The 20,761-nt window shown below is 39.2% G+C and overlaps 1 long non-coding RNA gene across 1 annotated transcript; it reads left to right on the top strand.

Moving 5' to 3' along the window:
* Nucleotides 1-480: 480 nt before the first annotated feature.
* Nucleotides 481-19,478, top strand: LOC311165639. The gene is made up of 7 exons (XR_014616948.1): nt 481-626; nt 11,666-11,869; nt 12,829-12,904; nt 14,375-14,466; nt 16,783-16,969; nt 17,481-17,599; nt 19,398-19,478. It is a non-coding gene; the product is annotated as an uncharacterized lncRNA (long non-coding RNA).
* The last annotated feature ends 1,283 nt before the right edge of the window (nt 19,479-20,761 follow it).

Here is a 20,761-nt window from a genome sequence, read left to right as displayed (position 1 = left end):
GCCGGGGGGGGCGGAGGTGTGCAAGCGCGCGCGGGGCGGGGTGCGCTGCGCTCCGCGGCGCCGTGCGCAGGGCGAGCGCTGCGCTCCCGCGCCGGCCGTGCAGCGGCGGCAGCTTGCGCTCCCATCGGGTGCCGCCGCCGCGCTCCCGCGCCCCTCCCAGCTCGCCTCTGCGGCGCGGAGAGAGGGGCAGGACCTCTTTCCCCACGAAGGCGGCAGCAGGGCGCGGGCGGCACTCGCGGGAGTAGTTTGGGGAAGAGATGAAGAAGGTGCTGGAACTGCGCTGTGCCTCTGCCCCGCTGGAGGGGCGGGGAGGAGCCAGCTGGGATCAGCTGTGTGTGGCTGTTGGGAGTGTGTGTCTGTATGTCTGTATGTGTGTGCGCGCGCCCAGGGCGGGTGTCTCCCTCCCCTAAAAAAAAAAACACGTGGTGGGGAAAACTTACACCCCGTCCCCCCTCTCCGGTAGCAGACGGTGCTGTCGTGGAGGAGAGCCGGCTGCTGAGGGAATTCCTGCGGAACCGGCCTGTCAGGCAGGCTCCGGCTCCAGCAGCGGTGCCGAGGCTGCCCGCAGCCCCTCGCATGTAGGGCCGGGGCGGCTGCTGAGGCATCGCCGGATAGAACGAGCCCGGGTGAAGAACCGCGGTCTTTTTTCTGCGCGAATGGGAGGGAAACTAGTGCAGTTATGTTTGTTCTGTCTTGCTTGCTTCCGTTTGAGTAGATTTTTTAAAGTTGGTTTGAAAGGACGCTTTCCAGTTCCCTATCCTAGTGCCGTTTTTTTTTTCCCTTCTTTTTTTGGTTTTGTTTTTATTCTTTTGTTGTTGTTGTTATTGTTTGAGTTTTGGGTGGTGTGGTTTTTTTTAATGCTTTAGGTGGTTTACGTGGTTTGCCGCCGGGGCTGCAGAGCTCTCATGTTTTTTCTACAAGCTATACTTGTTCGTGTAACAGGCGACTAAGTACTTCATTAAAATAATGGGCCCACCTCTCTGAGGGTTTGTTGTTTTTTCTTGAACACTGGGTGTAGAGATAAAAAAAAATAACAGCCAGACTACCGTACTACGTGATACAGGTAGTTACAATTTTTTAAGATCATGTCACATGGGCACTATTTGCCATTCTGAAAGTAAAATTTCACTTTGTACGGTGTAGTAAGAATGTTCGTAGGAACCTAAGCAAAATTAGTAGCTACTGCAGAAGCTCAGGTGTAAGGTTCCTGTGCTGTGGTCTGGTGGAGTAGTTAAAGACCTGAAGCGGTGCTGGGAGCACCAAATGCACCTTGTGGTCTTAAAGCAGCAGATATTATTTACATGGTGTTTAGCTTGGAGCTTTTTTTATTGTTCTAGTCACCAACTTACAGTGCTGGCAATACAATGTTAATTACTACTGTTCCTGTAGTGTTCCAGCTTAATCAGTTTCATCTTATTTTTTATGTAAATGACCAAAATGCTGAAAGATAGGTGTGTAAGAATCAGTGCTAACTGGACAACACAATGTATCAATAAAGTAAGAAGTTTAAAAGGCTGTATTTTCAGTTCACCATTGTCAGTGAAAAATATTTACTTGGGAACAAAATCAAAGAAATTGAATCATTCGAATCTTAATATACAAAATAACTTATGTCATTATGTAAATCTTTTGATCCACTTGTAATTTATAGCTTTGGTTTTAGCTTTGTCTTAAGCTGCAAACTGGTGTCTAAGAGATAAAAGGATGTAGTTAACACTCTTGGAACATCATGCTAATGGAAATGAAAGGGGTAAAGATATGCTTTTTCATTATATTTTTTTTTCTTTATACCCTTTTCTTAATACTGAAACTCTCATTAGGCAGTCATTTGCATTTCTGGTTTGTTTTTCCTCCTCCATTCCCCAGTGTAAATCTGAGGACTGTTTGCCTTTTCTCTCTGCAGAAGAGAAAACAAACATTAAATAATGGAGGGGAAGCTTTCTTTCAAAACAGCTCAACTGTTTGCTGGATTCAGCAACACTCAAACCATTCTAAACCAGATCAGCCCATTCTTTTTGTTAGAAAGCATACTGAGAAGAAAAAGAAATAAAAAGTTAATCTTTTAGGCAAAAGAAAAAGGGTTCTCTTGACTCTGAAACAGATGCAGCTATATTTAGTTAATGATTATGTTTATTTTGGGAAGGTTGCACTAGCTGATTTCATTTTGTGAGAGCGTGAGCATGCCTGTTGCTGGTGTCAGTCTGAAGGCTTTTTCTTTTTGTGTTTTGATGAAGTACCATTGAATCTCATTGTAATCTGTCTGGAGGGGATGGGAAACATGAGAGTTTTTTTGTCAAGGGAGGCATGTTCACCTGGTATGAAAATCTTAATTGGGTCAGCAAGGCTTCCCTATATGAGACTTAAGTAGCTGAAGCCTTGTGCATAATGAATATGTAAACATGATGAATAGTCACATGCTATAGGATAAATTTGTTTTCTCCCTATTAATTTATCTAACATAACAAAAGGAAGAAAAGATGAGGGTCCTTAACTTGAATTAATGGTTTGGATGTAGCCATTAATGGTAAAACAGCATGTAAAATTTTCAAACTAGATGAGGTACCACTACAAAAAGAGGTATGTCTTTGACTAGCTAGATATGTAAGGACTAGCTAGATATGTTTTTGTGGAACTAAAGCTTGTTTATTTGAAGATGATACCAACATCCTAAGTCTGTTTAGAAACGAATGTATCAGTGGTTCTCTTGCAGGGACACTTCTACCAAAAGGAGGTCATTGCCACCAGGGAGTTGCAGTTGTTTACACAACCTCACCATTACCACCTTGAAACCCCTGCTGTAACAGTTAGGGCTGCTATTTCTGTGTTTGCTACCAATTGTCTGCCAGAGACAATTGTGCTCACTGCAACAGAAATAGCAGAAAAGATTATATTTTAGTATTTCAGCTGGTTCTTAGCAGAATCCAGCTGCTTTATCCTAGGTGGCCTGTGAAAAAGGGCTACAGCTAGAACATTCCAAGATGATGGCTTTATCCTCAGGCTTCTGCATAAAAATGTTCTTTCATGTGTCCAGGGAAATCATAAAGCGGATTTGCCATCCACTAGTCCATGGGCTATGATGGGTTCCTTCACACCTGTGAAAGCTGAAGGAACTAGTAGATGTGATTGCTCTCAGATCTTTGAAAGGTCATGGCAGTCAGGAGAGGTGCCGCAATACTAGAGGAAAGGAAGTACCACCCTGGTCTTCAAAGGGGGCAAGAGAAGCTACAGGCCAGTTGGTCTCATCTTAAGCCCTGAAAAATTAATGCCTGGAGGCCACCTCCACACATGTGGTGGACGCAAAGATGATGGAGACTAGTCAGCATGCTTAACCAACTTGATTACCCTTTATGCTGAGACACCTGGGTGGATGAGAGGGAAGAGCAGTGGATGTTTACCTGAACTTTGAGCAAGGATTTTGACACTGTCTCTGGTGTTATTCTTGTAGGCAAGCTCAGGAAGTAAGGGATGGCTGCATGGACAGTGAGGTGCAACCTCACTGACCACTCATCCAGCCCAAATTTCCTGAGCTTGAACTGCAGATCCCTGAGGGCTGTAATCAGTGGCACAGGATCTCGTTGGAGGCCTGCCTCTAGTGGTGTCCCCAAGGGTTCAGTACTGCTCCAGTATTGTTTAACTTGTTCATCAGTGATTTGGATGAAGGGGAAGATGCCTCCTCAGTGAGTTCACCAGTGAGACAAAGCTGGGAGCAGTGGCCAGTACCCAAGAGTGCTGTGCAACCCTTCAGAATGGCCTCAACAGGTTGAAGACGTGGGCAGAGAGAAACTGTCTGAAATTCAACGTGTCCAGTTCTGGGCTCCTCAGGACAAGAGAGGCATGTAGCTCCTGGAGCTTGTCCTACTGAGGGCAGCATAGATGGGGGTTGGAGCATCCCAGCTGGCACAGGGCCTATTCAGTCTGGAAAAAAGACTGAGAGAAGATCACATCAATATGTATGTCTGATGGGTGGACATCACAAGGATGGAGCCAAGTTCTTCATAGTAATGCTGAATAATGGGCAGAAACTGGAACATAGAAACATCCACCTGAGCATGAGGAAGAAATTCTCTACTAACTGAGCACTGGAGCAGGCTGCCCAGAGGAGTCGTGGAGTTTCCTTCCCTAGAGTACTCAATAGTAGTCTAGACAAAATTCTGACTACCATGCTCTGGGGGATCCTGCTTGAGTGAGGAGGCTGGTGGCCTCCAGTGGTCTTCTCCTGACCTGTCTGTTAAGGGGGAACAATACTTTCCTTGAAGTAGGTGAATCCTGGAGGGAAGGTTACTCTTTAACCATCTGTTGTTGTGCTTCTTGTAATGATAGGAGTGTATTATACTCTGTTGTATGTAGAGTGTATCTCAGCCTGGTATGATTGACAACAAAGTCAATTGGAGCTGGTTCAAGCTTTTCCTTCTCTTGTGGAAAACTTAATTACTATTTAATTTAAAACTAAAACTTATGTTCAAATACAAATCTTATGAAAATGTGCTTGTACTCATGCTCTTTTCCCCTTATCCTTTTTTTTTCTGGAGACATGCTCATCTATCTGTATTCATAGGTATTAAAGATAGAGCCTGTTTCAAAGTAGCTTCGTTTGCTCTAAACTCTCAAGGTGTTTTTGTGAGTGTTATGTTGAAAAGACAATATTCGGGTGAGATCTTTTCAAAGCTAAATAGAGATTAATACAATCTTCTTGGTCGAAAGATCCTTTTTGAATACATTCCAGAATAAAGCTGGTGTGTGAGGAAGGTGAGCTGGCTTGCAGAGATAATCCACTACTGTTCCTCTTTATTTTGTAGTCTCTAAAGTTCTAGAATTTGGTTTGATGTCATATGTTACAGGAGAGGAGAAGTGCACTGTGTTTTGTCTTTCTCCCTTTGTTTTTTTTCAGGCTGTCATTGTACTTGCCCAGCAAATAAGCTCAGTTTTGTGGGTATGTTTTTACAATAATAACACTTGACGCTTGATTTTTTTGAATTTTATCTTAATGGTCTCTGAGCCTCTGTTATTTCTCAACATCCATTTCAGTTCCAATCCTCTCTTCTATGGTGCTCACCAAATCCCACTAGCTTTGTGTCAGCTGCAGATTTTGTAAACATTCTCATTAGTGAAGAAATTTAAAAGACTTTTGCAGATAACCATGCCCAGAATGGATTTCTCTGGTACTCTGAAATGTCCTCAGTTATTAAGCATTCATTCCTGGGTGTTGACCTGTTGTCATTCTGGCATCCTGTTATCTTCTTGTGTGCCTGTAGTAAGATGATTTGTTCTCTAGTTCTGACTCTTCCTGGCCTGTTACACAGCCTGCTGGATGTGGTCGAACGTTTTTTGTTCATGGAGCAAACCCAGAATTCTGAACTGAAGCCTGATTTCTTAGAGTATCTATTTTGCTGTTCTTCCTGTGGTTAGTAATGCTCCTCTGACAACTGTGAATTTACCCATCTTAAAACATTCTGTGAGTTTGCCTCTTAAGTACAGGAGGCAGGTAGAATATATCATTATTAACTTATACTGGTGTTCCTTTTTAGAATCATGGTAATTACAGGGCAGTGTCAGAATACATAAAGAAAATTACCTCTGTAGAACTTTGAATATACTAGATTGTGAAAAATAATTTTTTGCTGTATGATTACAAAGACTATGGTGATTCAGTTTAGTCCAAGTAAAAAACAAGTATGGAGGACAATGAGTTTTTTCTTCAAATAAGGCTCAAGTCAAGCCACTAGTCAAAGAATGGCATATATTACATACATGTAATATATGTTCTAATTTGGAATATGCTGTTAGGTTAGAAAGGAAATCTGTCTAGGCAGTGAATATTGTGGGCCTTTGAAAAGTGTGAGATTTGCCCTGAAAATTCTGTATAAACCACAGTTACACACCAGGAAAATCTTATGACTGTTTGATTAGTAGAATTTCCCAAAATTTCTTTTTTTCTCTTCCACTTTTCTTTCCTCCAATCAAATTTGAGTTGTATTCCTCTCTTTTTTTCTCACAAGTGTTTATCCTTGCACTTTTCTCCTTCCTTCTTTACAGTTACCTATTTTTTAATTTGCTTTCTCTTCCAGAATTTTTTTTCCTCCTTCAGTGCTGATTATGCCAGTATTATGCACATTGACTACAAGGTGAAATTACACTATGTAGAAAATACTCATTTTTATAAGCTACTTCTCACTGTTTAAACAATGTTTGAGAACCAGTTATGAGTACTTTCTCTTCTCGAACTGCAGACTTTGGTTTTGCCCAGATGCAAGCATGTTTAAGACAGTGGAATCAAAGTAAAGCTAAATGCTGTTAACAGGACTTTCATCTTCCCTAAAATGTGTTTTTTGTCATACTTAACTTCATCATATGAAAGGGGATATTCATGTCCTTGCAACTAGGAAAAAAAAATTAAATGGCACAGACAGAAAAAGAAACTCTAATTCTCATTCTCTGAAGAGAAAATGTAGAGATTTTTTTTGTTTTTTCACAGTATTTTTCTAGGTCCTGTTTCATGTGTACTTAGTTTCAGATTACAAGATTGTGAATCCACAAGCAAGTCACAGGTTGTATAAATATATATTTTTTTCTAATTCTTGAGCAGTAGAATATGTTTGCAAATTCTCAGTCATGGTATCTGTTTTCACATAATGCAATAACAAGTGAATACGATTAGAACTTACAGGTAAATTTTATAAATCAGTGCACTGTATGAATTAGCAGAATATTATAAGATTCTCTCCTACCTAAACGTGTAACATCTGAGACAAGTCCTGGAATGTCTCATTAGCCTTCTTATCTCAGAAATGTATTTTATCAAAAATCAGCCTGGTTAGTATGATGATAAGGGAAAACAACAATAAAAGGGGAGGGAAATGGTCTACTAAGAGGTAATTGTTTCAGTATTTCGTTAAATGTGTTCTCAGTGTGCAAGGGCAATTTTGTTGTGTACCATAACAGAGTTTTCCCAGATGAATGATTGCTAGCTGCTCAGTTACACAATTTGATCAGAAGTACCAAAGTCAAATAGCCAATCTGGGATGAGTAAGTTTTTCTAGAGGCTATCAAACACCTGGATATATTGGAGCCATCTCTGCTGCTACTCAGCTTGCAGAGTAATGACAAGATAAAGCCTTGAGGGTGTTCTTAAGGGTGTTCTGTCTGTGCTCCCCTATGAGCTCATTGCTAACTGCTATAGGTAAGTAGGACTCTGGAGAGATTTTTATTTTCTTTTTATATTTCTTCCTTACTAATCAATTGCACGAACAGGAAATACAGCTACCCAAGAAGAAAGGTATGCAATTTAAGATGTGGAGTTTTGTTTTCAGCCATTTTTGTCAATATGCAGACTCTTTCTAATTTAGTGTTCACACTCTGGTTAGGATATAATTATAGTTTGCTTCTGTTTAACTTTGAACAACTGATGTTGAAGCCAAAATAAATCGTTCATCAGGGGATGGTGTACAGGACAGGCCATTCAGTAACGCTAATGGAAGAAGTAGATGTCAGCTTTCTGCAACTGTTTACATTAGTCACTGCTTCTAGCTTTCTGCTTACACAACTATTCATATTACCATTTTTAACACAGAAATTCAGATAAATCAGGTAAATTTTTTTTGGCTGGTTAAGTAAATTGGTTGTGCTGGATATGATCCAGCATGACCCTAAATCTCAGAAGGCCAAATGTGTACTGGACTGTATGCAAAGTAGTGTGGTCAGCAGGGAGAAGCTCTCCCCCTCTGCTCTGCCCTGCTGAGACCCCACCTGCAGTGCTGCATCAGCTCTGGGGTCACAGCACAGGAAGGACATGGAACTGTTGGGGTGGTCCAGAGGAGGCCACCAACCAAGCTGATAGAGGGATGGAGCACCTCGCCTGTTAGGAAAGGCTGAGAGAACTGGATTTGTTCAGCTTAGAGAAGAGAAGGCTTTGAAGTGACCTCATTGTAGCCTTCCAGTACCTGAAGGGAGCCTGCAAGAAAGATGTAGAAAGACTTTTTACAAGGACAGGTAAAAGGAGGAGTGGTTTCCAACTGAAAGACAGGAGGTTTAGATTAGATACTAGGAAGAAATTCTCTCTTGTGAATGAAGTGAGGCATTAGAACAGGCTGCCTGCAGTAGCTGTCAATGTCCCTTCACCTGAAGTGTTCAAGGTGAGTTTGGATGGGACTTGGAACAACCTGGTCTAGTGAAAGATGGTGCTGCCCATGGCAGGAGTTGGAATTAGATCATTTAAGGCTCATTTTAACCCAGGCCATTCTATGATTCTATTATATGAACCAACCCATTGCATTTTGGCAAAGTAATGCTGCTTCAGACTGTGTTTTTGACATGTTACAGAGAACTTCATTCTTCACAAGAAATGTAGTAGGTGAAGGAAACTTTTAATCCAACAAAAAGGTGATTCCAGAAAAAATCATCCAGTCATAAACAGGGTATCATACAAGGGATTAATAACTGTGAAGAAATTGTATGTTCACATGGTCTAGCTTAGCCAGAAACATTTCTGTGTTAACACAATTTCTGTGTTCCTTTTAAATTGCAATGATTTCTAAATCATTGTTGTTCAGCCTCTTTACATGTTTCCTACTTTATTGCATATAAATTCTGCTACTTAGCTTGCAAGAGTGCGGTGTTCATTGTTGCAGCAGCTTTGCCGGCTGTCTGTCTGAGAGCTAGAGGCTGTTTGGCCTTTGCAATCTTGTTCAGTGACTTGTACATGTTAAACTTAATGGCAGTTAAAAAGCATTGTTTTAACACATGATGTTTTAATCTAGCTGTGTACTGTACTTGAGTTAACTCACAATCATCTGCTTGATAGCTGTGGATAGGATAGGATAATGATGATGATACTTACTGTCCAGCTTGTCTTGTGCAATAAAAGGTAAGTTAGCTGAGAGAGCTAGGAGGTAGTTAGCCTCTGGCAAAGAAAGTTCCCAGAACAGCTGTAGCTATATACTGTCTTCATACCTTGGAAAAATCTTTATACTTTCAGAGACTTATGTATAAATGCAGAAAAAAATGTCCTTCAGTAGATGAAATTTTGAGGCTTAGCACAGATTATTCTCACCAGCTTTGCTACAGATCTCCTATGAAAAATTATTAAATTCTTCGAGGTTCTACTAGGCTCAAATAGTGCTCCTCTCATTACAGCTCTGACAGAAATTTTTCTAGTTTGAAATAAAATATTTTAATAGGATACTACCCCTTGGGTAGGCTTCCTCTGCCATAAATCATAAAACATGTTCCTGGAGTTGGTCTATTAAATTCTTAAATGTTTGTGGAGATTAAGCTACTGGGTCTATGTTTGATGGTGCTGTTCCAGTTTAACCTGTGATAGCCGAGGTGTGGGTATGGCACTGCTTCTTAAGCCAGAACCATGCAGTGGTTTTTGCTGTGGGGCTTTGTGGATGTCTAGGGATATGGAGACTGTCACTGCAAACTTCACAAAGTCACCCTGTGCTTTCCATGAAGAGAAAATTTAGCCCCGTTGAAGAGACTTTACATCATGGGACGCTCCATTGTCCTGGCTGGCAGGAGCAGAATGGTGTGTTAGTAATGTCTAACTGCTGCAACAGTTTGCTGCAATGCCTATGAGTCAGAGCCCTATATCCTTTGTCATGCACTCTTTAACACTCAGGTGGAATATAATGTATGTGTGAGGCTGTTATCGCAATCCAAACATTGTGTTCTTGTCCACCTGATTTTTTTTTAGGATTTTTAAAAGCCTTCATCAGTCTGAAAGCCTCTGTCTCAAATATAGACATATCTAGCTTCATGGTTTTAAATTATTTTCCTAAAATAGAGAATAATCATAATAATATTTTAATGAAAAACTGTTAGTAGGGCTATAAACTTTATTTTTAAATGCTTTTAGTAACTAAAGGAGCAGAATCAAATACTTTTGGACAGCATTAAAATAATCCGTTTCTGATAAGAAGATAGAGGAGTTAGAAGCTTGTAGCACAGAACTTATCAATAGTTTTGAAATATTTCTGTTATCAGCTGTCATGAAACAAATTTTTTTTTCCAACTTTCACTTCCTCTGGAGTGCATAAAACACATGCAGTTAACCAGCCATTCTGAATTTCTAAAAATTTACAGCTTACTGAAAATATCTGTGACTTTTCTGCAAAATTAATGAGGACTTTTTCCACTGTAAGATTTGTATAAAATGATGTTGTCAGAGCAATAACAGAATAGAGCAAAACAACTGTCAGGTTAATCCCTTCAGCAGAGAGTGGCAATCTGGCAAAAAGTTGTCATCACTTGTTACCTATCTAGTTATAGAGGTGTTATAAAATGTCTTAAATGACATAAGAGCTCTTGAAGAATATTAATATTAGACAATAAGGAGAAAGATTCAAGTAAATCTTGACATACTAGTATCTAGGAAGAAAGTAGATAAATTTAATACCTCAGAGTTAATTTGTTCAGGATAAAAGATGGAAATATCAAGGTAAATTAGCAGTCATGCAACTGTGGATTTGGACTGGAGAGGTGTTTGTCTAATAGGGGTTTAACTCTAGTGCACTTGCTAATTTCAATTAATGTAAAGGGATGCATTTAAATAGGTCATCTCTGATTAGAAGTTTGGAAAGCAGAATGATTCCATTCCAGGGAGGCCAATAAGCTAAGTAAACATACAGGCCTTAGTTACAAAGGGCTTGATATTAATAGTCTAGGTGATGAAACTAGGTTGATACATTGTTGTTATTATTATATTGTCCATAGTGCTTACAGTTTTGTCAGGTGTTTCCTGTATTATTTATTGGCCCATTGCATTTACTTCTTATTTAGAAGGCAAATTGATTTTTCTAAGTGTGTCAAGGGTACAATCATCTGCCTCACTATTGCCTTCATGCATTCTAATATGTGCTAACAGTAACACTATGGACAATGGCTATACACCTTTTGCCCCTGACTGCCATCTGCCTTTTCACCAGGCCCAGGAATGTGAGCAAATTATCAAGCCAAGCAGGCTGTCAGTGTGGTATGCCTGGGTATAAGTGTATGTTGACATTTAGGTTCACAAACATTAATATGTGTGGTGCACAGACTGGTGAGCAGCACAGATGCATAATTGTATGAAACTTTCTCAGGAGTCTTTCAAAAAACACAGAAAACCTGAATTCTGCTGGTGAACTACTGAACTTCTTCTAAGACTTGATGCATTAGGAATAATAAACAAGGAAAAAAACAAATTTGTGAGTTAATAGATACTGAGGAGAGTAGTAAGACAACCATCCCTCCACTGACCAAATAAAGTGATATTTAAAAGGTAACTGGAAACCATTACTGGAATGCTGTGTAAGAAAACCCCAGAGACAAGGAAACAAATATAATCAGTTACAAAAAAAAAACTATTATAGCCCTAGATGTAAGGAATAAAATGACAAAATAACCCCCAAACTAGCAACAGTTTAGTTGGAGATGCCATTGTGAAAGGACTAAAACAGGTATGGACCACATGGAAATCTCTTACAAAGCATTCATTATCCTGCACCACTGTAAACAAACCAAGCTTTTTTTTTTTGTCATTAGAAAATTATTAGGGGCATTATTGTTAATTAATTCATTGGAATTTATTATCATAAATTGTCTTTTTGCGAAAGAGGTGATAATGGTTCTTGCAACAGGAAAATTGTTTTGAAGTAATGATGAGAGTTATGTCTCTTCCCTCTTTCAGCAATTCTTCCCACATCACTCCCACTTCATTCAGCCGTTGCCCTGCCTGTTCAGGAGGACTTGCAAGAGACTAAGTTTGCTACTTCTGCCAAGGTGTAAGACAACCAGAAGAAGAAAAAAACCTTGATGCTTTTGTTAATCCTGTTTGTTTCTGCTGCTGCCTTGCATCTCTTCAACTCTTTCCTCAGAAGCCGCGGTTATGCAAGTAGGAAGTAAAACCGACTCTTCAGGTTGCATAGGTTGCTGAAACAACTGATTATTTCTGTCTTATCCCAAATAAAGCAGGTAGCCTGCTCTTCTGAATTGCTTCCTACTTTGCCTGGGCCAAAATCTATTTTTTTTTTCACTTGTGAGACTCTGAACAGGCTGCATTTTAGAAAGAGCTATGTTCAGAGCAATATAAATAAAGGTTGCACAGGCATGTCTGTTTCTGAAGCCACTGCACAGAGGGAGGACTTTCCATAAGAACCCCTGAGAGCAAAGGTGTGGCACAAATCCTTGCACAGGGCAGATCCAAACTGGAAGGTTAACCCTGAATACTCTAGCAGCATGCTGAATTCAGAAATCATCCCAAAAGTTAAGTAGAAATTGTCCACTTAGAAACTGCTTGGCTAGTTGGGGTAGACTTCTTGCTAGTCTTGTTGCCTGGGGAATTGACCTGCAAAACCTGTGTTTGTCACAGCACAGAATTTCTAAATAAAGGAGTTGCACCATATGCATGAGTAAGGGCAATAGCAGCAAGTTGTCATTCCAGCCCAGCTATCAAAAACTTGTGGACGGTTGAAGAATAACCCAAATACACTGGGTTTCACTGCTGTACAGTCAGCATCCACAGAGAATAACATTGACAGGATGTGAAACTGTGTTACTCCAGCAAATCTAGGGATGAGGCTCCATTATCAGTATCATTGGTGTATCCATTGCTATTCCTTGATTCCAGTACATCATCCATTAAACATGCAAAAGAAGAAAGAAGAATCCCCCCAAAATACTGGTCCTTCTACATACCCATTCTCTTTCCTATACCTATTTCCTGTAGGTTAGAGTGGATGGGGTTTTTTATTTATTTTGGGGAGGTTTTGTCTGTATTTTTTGTTTGTTTGTTTTTTGTAAGTCTGCCTTTAAATATACATGAAACCTGATTAATTGTGTCTGTGTTCCTAGCTGGAATGCATGGTCTGCCTAGAAGAAAAATGGTCTTTTCTTACATGAGAGAGGAGCTGAGGAAGCACAAGAGAAGGTAAGAGTAAGAGAAAAGTCATAATGTGAATAAGAAACAATCCAAGTTAAAACCAAATTATGGGAAAATATTCAGGCCAAGGAATGTAAAATGGAGGTTCCTGGCAGTTAGTGGGAAGCACATTTGACTGGGCCAGTTCTTTTGCCTCCTCATGCCTGGTGCAGGTTTTTCAGGTAGCTAGCATATAACTTTAAAACTAACTTCTATGCTTTGTTTCATCTTTTAGGCGTACTTGGAACACCCTGTATAAGCAGCACTTCACACAGAAGCAATTATTATTGTAGTTGGTTAGAGGATGATCTTAGGGATAAAGAAGACTTAGTAGAGATTGTAAACAAGTAACATTTTTGTCATGCTACTGTGGCTCACGTACGCTTTTATTTTTTGTTATGGTTAAAGGAGTGTTATAACAATTTAAGAAACAAGTGTGTTGATGCTGCTGCAATTGTGGAGAGGCTGAATTGAGGGTTAAGGCAATCCACCTTCAGAGATCTCAAATTTCAGTCATTATGAAAGTGCTTTTTTCCAGGCATAGCTTATTCATTTTAAGGATTATGTTGTTGTGTAATTTTACTCAAGAAACAGCTTGGCTATTAGTAGACACTGGTGAGTAGAAAATCTGTTGTTATAAGGACTGTGATTGTGATAGTTACCACAAGTCATGCAACAGACCATACAACCTGCCCAGCAGTTTAGGGGTGGAGGTCTGCAGTTATATTGAAGATTTTATTTAATGGCCAGGCTTTGCCAGAGGCCCTCTAGAAAATCAAAGCATTGGTTTCACATTGGCAGAAAAAATGGCAAAGGTGTTAGTGCAGATGACTTGAAAGGTCATAGATTGAACCTTTTCTACTTTGTTTCTGAAAGTACACGTGTTAATCTGGGTTTGTCCTTCTTTGGAAATTCTTTTATTTTTAACTCAGATAACAGCAAGTGATTTGCTGCCAAAACATTATGGAACTATGCTGCACATAGCTACCATATTTTCTTATCCTGACAAATACTGCTTTCACTGGGTTTTTTTGTACCTTGGCTTAAAGAAAGTGGCATTAAATTGCATTGGAAGCTAAACTGAGTAGACAGTATTGATACTCCTGTTCAGATCCCTTACACTGGCCTTCTTTTTATGTACTCCTGGCATATGGAGCTATGTTAACATGTGATGGTAGAATTTCTAGCTAAGCATGCTATGGTGGTGCATTTTCTCCCCCCAGTATTTCTTTACATCTGCAATTGCACTGTGGAGAATAATATTCTTATGCTGAAAATGTAATTTGGCCAAACACCTAAATTCTTGAAAGTTAGGTAATCCCCACTTTGAAAGCACAAAGACAGCATGCATTTTCCCTGAAAAAAAAGAATAAATTAGTGGCAGATATATGGACAGTACATAGAGGTCAACTCTTTACCCAAAGATCTAGGTGGCAGAAATGTTGAATCTATATTGATAAAGTGAATTTTCTCTTTCAGCTCGATAATTTGCATTAATTACTTGATGGGAAGAAGAGGGATATTTTGAAGGCATTCTGTAAAATACCCATGGTCAAGAAGAATTTTGACAGGTAGGTTTAAATATTTGTAGTCTTAAATTTGCGTTCTCTTTAGTAAAAATTCTTTAGGAAACAAGCCATCCAAGAATAGATAGTGAAAATAAATAGTGACTTATCTTATCCTTGTAATGATTTGCTGAGTAACGTCATGAGGTAGAAGTGTTTGTAGGAGGATGTACTTTGATTTCAAATACAAGCAGGGTTTGTAAACACACTCAAATCACTGTCCACATGGCAGCTTTGTTTGCTCCTATGCTAGATTGGTTATATATTAGAAATCTCATGCAACAGTTACATTAATGTGCAATTAATACCTTTAAAGGTTTGCTAAAAACTTTACAGTTTTCTTTCTAATACCATAGGTGTTCTGCTATCCTTCCAAACATAGATTTTTGCATTACAAAGTTATTTTGGTGCCCTCTCTGAAAAGAACAAGTGTGCTGCAGTATTGGGCCTTGCTGGCTTGTCTGCTAGCTGGATGCTGGCTGGGTATCTGTGACTGTTCATCAAAGAGCCATTTTATGGTTATGGGGCTTGGGGTTTTGTTTTGGTTTTTTTGCAATATGATTCACAATCCTCTTTCTTCAAGATCTACCACCCACAACTACTTTTTGGCCAAATTTAAGACTGAAAAGAGGGGACCCAGTAGTGACTTAGTCACTTCTGTTGTGTGCCAATAAGTTGCTCGTTTGCTGATTAGCCACCTGCTTTTGATCTGGATCATATCCAGACCTGCTCCAGCTGGCCGGAGAATGGGAATGTCAGCTGTAGTCAAGGATACCTGCAAAGCACTGAGAGCTGCTGCAAAGCATCTTTGAAGCACAGGGAAAGGCAAATTAAATGGAAGGCAAGGGAAAAATAGCGGCAAGGAGCCAATTTCTGATCTCAGCATCACTGATGTCACCAATACGAATTTGGTCCACAGAGTGCTGAGGAAATGAGAATAGAAACAGGTCAGAGGGAAAGGTGACAGACTAGCACAGGTGACAGCAAGGGGAAAATTAATCATGTCTCAACTGTAGTCTTAATGGCTACTCTGCTTTAACACTTGAAGTGTCTCTTAATCATCCAAGAGCATAAAATTAATAAAATCTTTCCTACAGTCTGCTTGTATTTCATAGCAGCTCCAGACAGGAGTTTTTACTAGTGCTGCACTCATTTGCAGATCCATTTGAAAAGCAACATGCTTTTCAGATTTAAAGAAGAGGAAAAGGTTTAAATCTCCTCATGTTTCAAGTGAAATCCTAAAGTAACAAACATACTTATACTTAAGATCTTCTTTCTTGTAGTGTTCTAAACATTTCTAAGGTTGTTTAATTTGCTGGTGAATATCAACAAGTTTCAACTATTCTTTAGAACAAGTTTTTATAGAAAATTGCAACAAACACACAAAAATTTTCTTCCTGAAATATTTTCTTTTGAAAATTATCATGAAACTCTATTGGTGAATAAAAAGATGAAGATTAATGTCAAGTTTACTGCAAGGATTTTTTAATTGTTTCACTAGACTATTCATTCTGAAAGTCGCTTTTCTTCTTCTAAAGTAAGGAACAGTAAATGTGCATGAACAACCCCTCACCTGCTTGCAAGTATTCTTCAATCTAAAAAAGTTGTGTTTAATTATTTGTTTACAGTGAGTCCATTCTAAATTATTTAATTTTTTGAACATTTGCCCCTGGAAAGTTGTTGGTTTGTTGGTTTTTCTGGCATGTTTTGGTTTGGTTTTTGGATTTTTTTGGTAGATTGACTGACAATCATAAAACTAAGGCAAATAGCCAATTTCAGGTGTCTAGGTATCACAAGGATTAATATCATTTAGTATGATAATATACATTGCAGTTGCTGACTTTCACTAAAGAGAAATAAGGCTTTGGAATTCTTTGTCTGCTTGAATAGCACTATGATTTTTGTGTTTGATAAGTCCCACTGAACTGAGGGGAAGGCAGCAATGTCTCATATTCCTATTTGCAAATACTTAGAGGCCTGATCTAGCAATAAGATGAGCTATGTTGGTTTTCTGACTGCTGCATCAGAAAGAACAGGGGGTTTTGGCTGAAGTTTTTTTTTTTGTAAGTGTGCATTTATAGGAGATTGTCTTTGACATGAAGCTGACAAACTTTGTCAAGTCTGAAAAATCACCTGTCACAAAAAAGAAAAAGCAAAGAAAATTCTCCTTCTAGTTAGTTACAGTCTTAGACATAACTAAGAGATACTGTATATTAAAACATAGACATACCCCTGCCCCTAGAAACAAAACTGTCATATGAGGTCAACAGTTTACATTAATAAGATATTTAAAATTCTCATTTCCATGTATTTCTGTTGCAGGTTGAATTCTTTTGTTGTATATTAACCCAGCCATGAAAATTTGCAAGTGGAAGCAGTCTTACAGTCAGACAAGCCCCTGTGGAACAGCTGCTCACACAGGACTGTCCTTGTACTTGAGCAGCATTGCCTGCAGAATTTAACACTTGTCATGTTTACAGATTTCCAGCTTGAAACCTAAACTGAGCAGGTGTGTGATTAGCTAATTAACACAGCCAGCTGAGCTTTTTAAAAATTAATTTAAGTAAAAAATATATTACATACAGATACCAGTTTTAATACTACTGGATGAGGTCATTCCTCCTAACTTGGAAGAAGCTTCAGTAGAAATAGATATCATTTCAGTAGGAAATTATATTAAGTGAGTCAACAGGATTGTATGATGCTCAAATAAAGGTCAAATAATGTTATTCAGCAAATATTTATGTTTAAGATTAGGAAATATCTGTAGGTTTTTGCAACTCAGTTCCAAAGTTGAAGAAATTTCAGAATGTAAGATGTCTTGCTGTAGCAAGTTTATAAAATCCCTTAATGCTATTATTTTGGAAAAATAAGTATCATTGTTCTTTGTTTTCATTCCTGTTATTTCTTCATTTCTTGCAGAAATAAATTTTGTTTCTCTTAGCAGAAGCTGGAGCTGAGTTATGCTCCATATCTTTGTAGTAAAATTTGTCTAAGTACAAATTTTTTTCTGTTTTTAGGGACAGAAATTTGCATCAAGCTGCTAGGATAAACTTCAATATGCTATGAATGCTGCCCATCTACTTTTTCACTGAAAAATGGTCCATGGAAAAATGTTCTCTCTACAATGATCCTCCTTGTAAGAGTGATCTTCTCTTTGTTGTATGCTTAGTAGGAAATGTGAGTGAAACCCAGGATGTGATTGTAAAGGTTTCTTCCCTTCAAGCTTGATTGGCTTTTCTTTATCACATCTTAAATAAAAAGTCTGCTCCTGGAAACGTAACCTTCTCCAATTATCTGGGAGAGGAAGTCAAGAGATGATCATGTGCAGCACACCTCCATGCTTCCCTCTCCTCCCCTCTCCCCTCTCCCCTCTCCCCTCTCCCCTCTCCCCTCTCCCCTCTCCCCTCTCCCCTCTCCCCTCTCCCCTCTCCCCTCTCCCCTCTCCCCTCTCCCCTCTCCCCTCTCCCCTCTCCCCTCTCCCCTCTCCCCTCTCCCCTCTCCCCTCTCCCCTCTCCCCTCCCCTCCAGCAGATGATAGATTGGAGGTGAACCCTGTCCTACACTGGGCTCGTCCAAACCAGATCCCACTTCAGCTGTTTCCAAATAAAAATAATCATCTTTCCAGGTTGAGGCTGCAGTAAATTGCCAACATTTGTTAACACAAAGCATACTTGTGAAGATGTGTATTGATGACATAGGATGATAATCCTCAAAAGGTCTGATTTCAGGCAAGTGCTTTTATTAACATCCCTGTTATATGCCACTCATGGAAAAGATCCCCCTGATGCATGAATTGCAGTCAGGAATAATGAGGACATATTAAGAGCTCTTAGGACATGAGATGACACTTCAACATGACCATGACTAAGGTTTATGACTGATACCATAGTGGTGGGGTCATTCTAATCTCTTGTGGAGTGATTTGCCCCACATTACAGAATACATGCAGAAAAGTTCCTTGAATCATATGTAGTAAAAAGACCCTGAAATCCCTAATAAAAATGCTTCTCTGAATTCTACAGTGCAGAGTATCAGATGAATGTGAAGTATATGTATCAGGAATGCATTAAAATCTGGTTTTGTCTAAGAATAAAAGTGCATTTGACCTCTTAGAAAAAATGGAATTTAGCACAATCCGAACAAATATTTTTTTGTTGGCAATGCCTGCTGTTCTCTAAAAGGATAGTCTAGTTGCTTGTAGGATTTTTCTTTCATTTGTTGCTTGTACAGTCTCACAATTTCTCCAAAGAATAAGAGTAAAGAAACTGATACTTCAGCCTCATCTTTCTAGCTCACAGAAGTGACAGAGAAGACAAGATCCTCTTCCTAAGCAAGAACATTCCCTTTTCTAACTTATGGACCGCAGATAATGCTTGGGAAAGTTCCCATGATTTCTTGGGAAAGTTACGGAAGAGCTGCTTCATTCTCATTCTTTCTTCAATTAGGTTAATGTAAAAAGAAGCCTCTATATATCTTGAATCAAGGCACAGTATTCTTTAAGTTGCCTAGATGCTTTATAATCTCATGTAACATGATTTTGAAATTTATATCAGTCTTGATATGGTGTCAATATTGGCACAAAAGAATTAATTTTAAATGTTTTTTATCCTATCCTGCATTTTCATATTACTTGATTGTCTGATAGTTTTTCAGTCATTCCTGTAACTTCCTGTAGTTCAGAGATTCCTAGATAATATGCTGCAAATATTGAGAGTAGTTGAATGTTAAAAGAAGTGCCAAAATCTGTTTTAATCTTCACCATGGTTTGAAGTAAGAAAACCAGCAAGGCATGCTTTAAATGCAAGCTGAAAGTCAGAGATGCATCTGAAATATAGGAAGTGCTTTTTGAACCCTCCAGGAACTTTATTTATATAAAAAATATGTATAGCTTATTTGTAAGTCCTTTTCTATTCTGGCTTCTTCACCTTTTGACAGGTTTGGTTGAAGGCAGAAGTTTTTCCTTCAGAGTTTTGGTGATCTGGTCTACTCTGAGTGTCATTGAAGTGGTGGATTGCTGCTTTCCTACAATGACTTGCAAGTAGCTCTTTAACGTAAATACCTGTATTGCTTCACACCTGGTGCAAGTGGTTTGCCCATAACAGGTTCATATTTTGTCCAGAAATTGTAATTCCGTTGGTTTTTTCCAAAAGGTGGATTTTCTCTCCTGTAAAAATGTAGCCTGTAAAAGGCTGGCTACGTGTTGTGCTATGTGTTTCTCAAAGTGTTTTAGGAAGCTTTTAGAACAAAGATGTTTTTAGAGAAAAATATTTTTCAACTTCCAGGTATAACTACACCTCCAGATGTAATTAGAATGTGATTAGGCTGGTTCCCCCTTATTTCAGTGATTTCTCAGCATTTTTGCTGTAACATTTTCCTAGGCATTGTGACCGAAGGGGAGAACTTAACATTCTAAATATCTTTTGATCATCTGTGTCATTTAGCTTGTTCTGATGCATCTGCCATTGCAAAGGAAAGGAAGTTTTCATACCTGGGGTGTGTCTTTTTTTCCTGGTTAGCTTTCTGACTGGAAATGTAACCTAGTATGATTACAGCAAACACTGATCTGCACAAGGCTTTGGATACTAATGACATTAAGCACCATCTGAATACAAGTTGCTCAGAAGAAATCTGTGAGAAAAAGACAACCAAATAATTTTATGAGACTGAGTCTTCCACTCCCACAGTTTCAACTACCAGAAGTTTTACTCTGTGGGTTAGTTTCTTTTCTGAAAAATTCATGGACTTCACTTTAACAATCTTAGGTCTAAAAAAATGAGGATGAAAACTAAGCAAAAATCCCCTAACAGTTCTTAACATCTGACAAGATATTATAAAATGAGCACTTTGAGTCCAAGTAGTACAGTTGGTAGGATCACTACTCCTACAGTAAAGAATTTCTTCCTAATAGCTAATCTAAACATGCCCTCTTTCAGTTTGAAACTCTTGCCCCTTGTCCTGTCACTATCTGCCCATATAAAAAGTCTCTCTCCCTCTTTAATATAAACCCCCTTAAGGTACTGGAAGACTATAGTGAGGTCTCTCCAGAGCCTTTTCTCCAGGATGAACAAGCCCAGGTCTTTCAGCTTGTCTTCACAAGTTGAGAAGTGCTCCTGCTGTCTGATCATCTTCATGGCTCTCCTCTGAATCTGCTCCAATGTGTCTTTTTTGAGCTCATGCAGCACTCTAGGTAGGATCTCACCAGGGCACAATAGAGGGGCAGAATCTCCTCCCTCTCCCTGCTGGCCGCTCCCTTACGGTGCAGCCCAGGACAGGATTGGCCTCTGGGCTGTGAGCACACA

Source organism: Fringilla coelebs (genome assembly GCF_963513975.1).
Source record: "Fringilla coelebs genome assembly, chromosome: Z".
In the NCBI taxonomy this organism is placed as follows: domain Eukaryota; kingdom Metazoa; phylum Chordata; class Aves; order Passeriformes; family Fringillidae; genus Fringilla; species Fringilla coelebs.
Note: the sequence above shows the minus strand (reverse complement) of the source record. Positions and strands in the feature narration are given on the sequence as shown.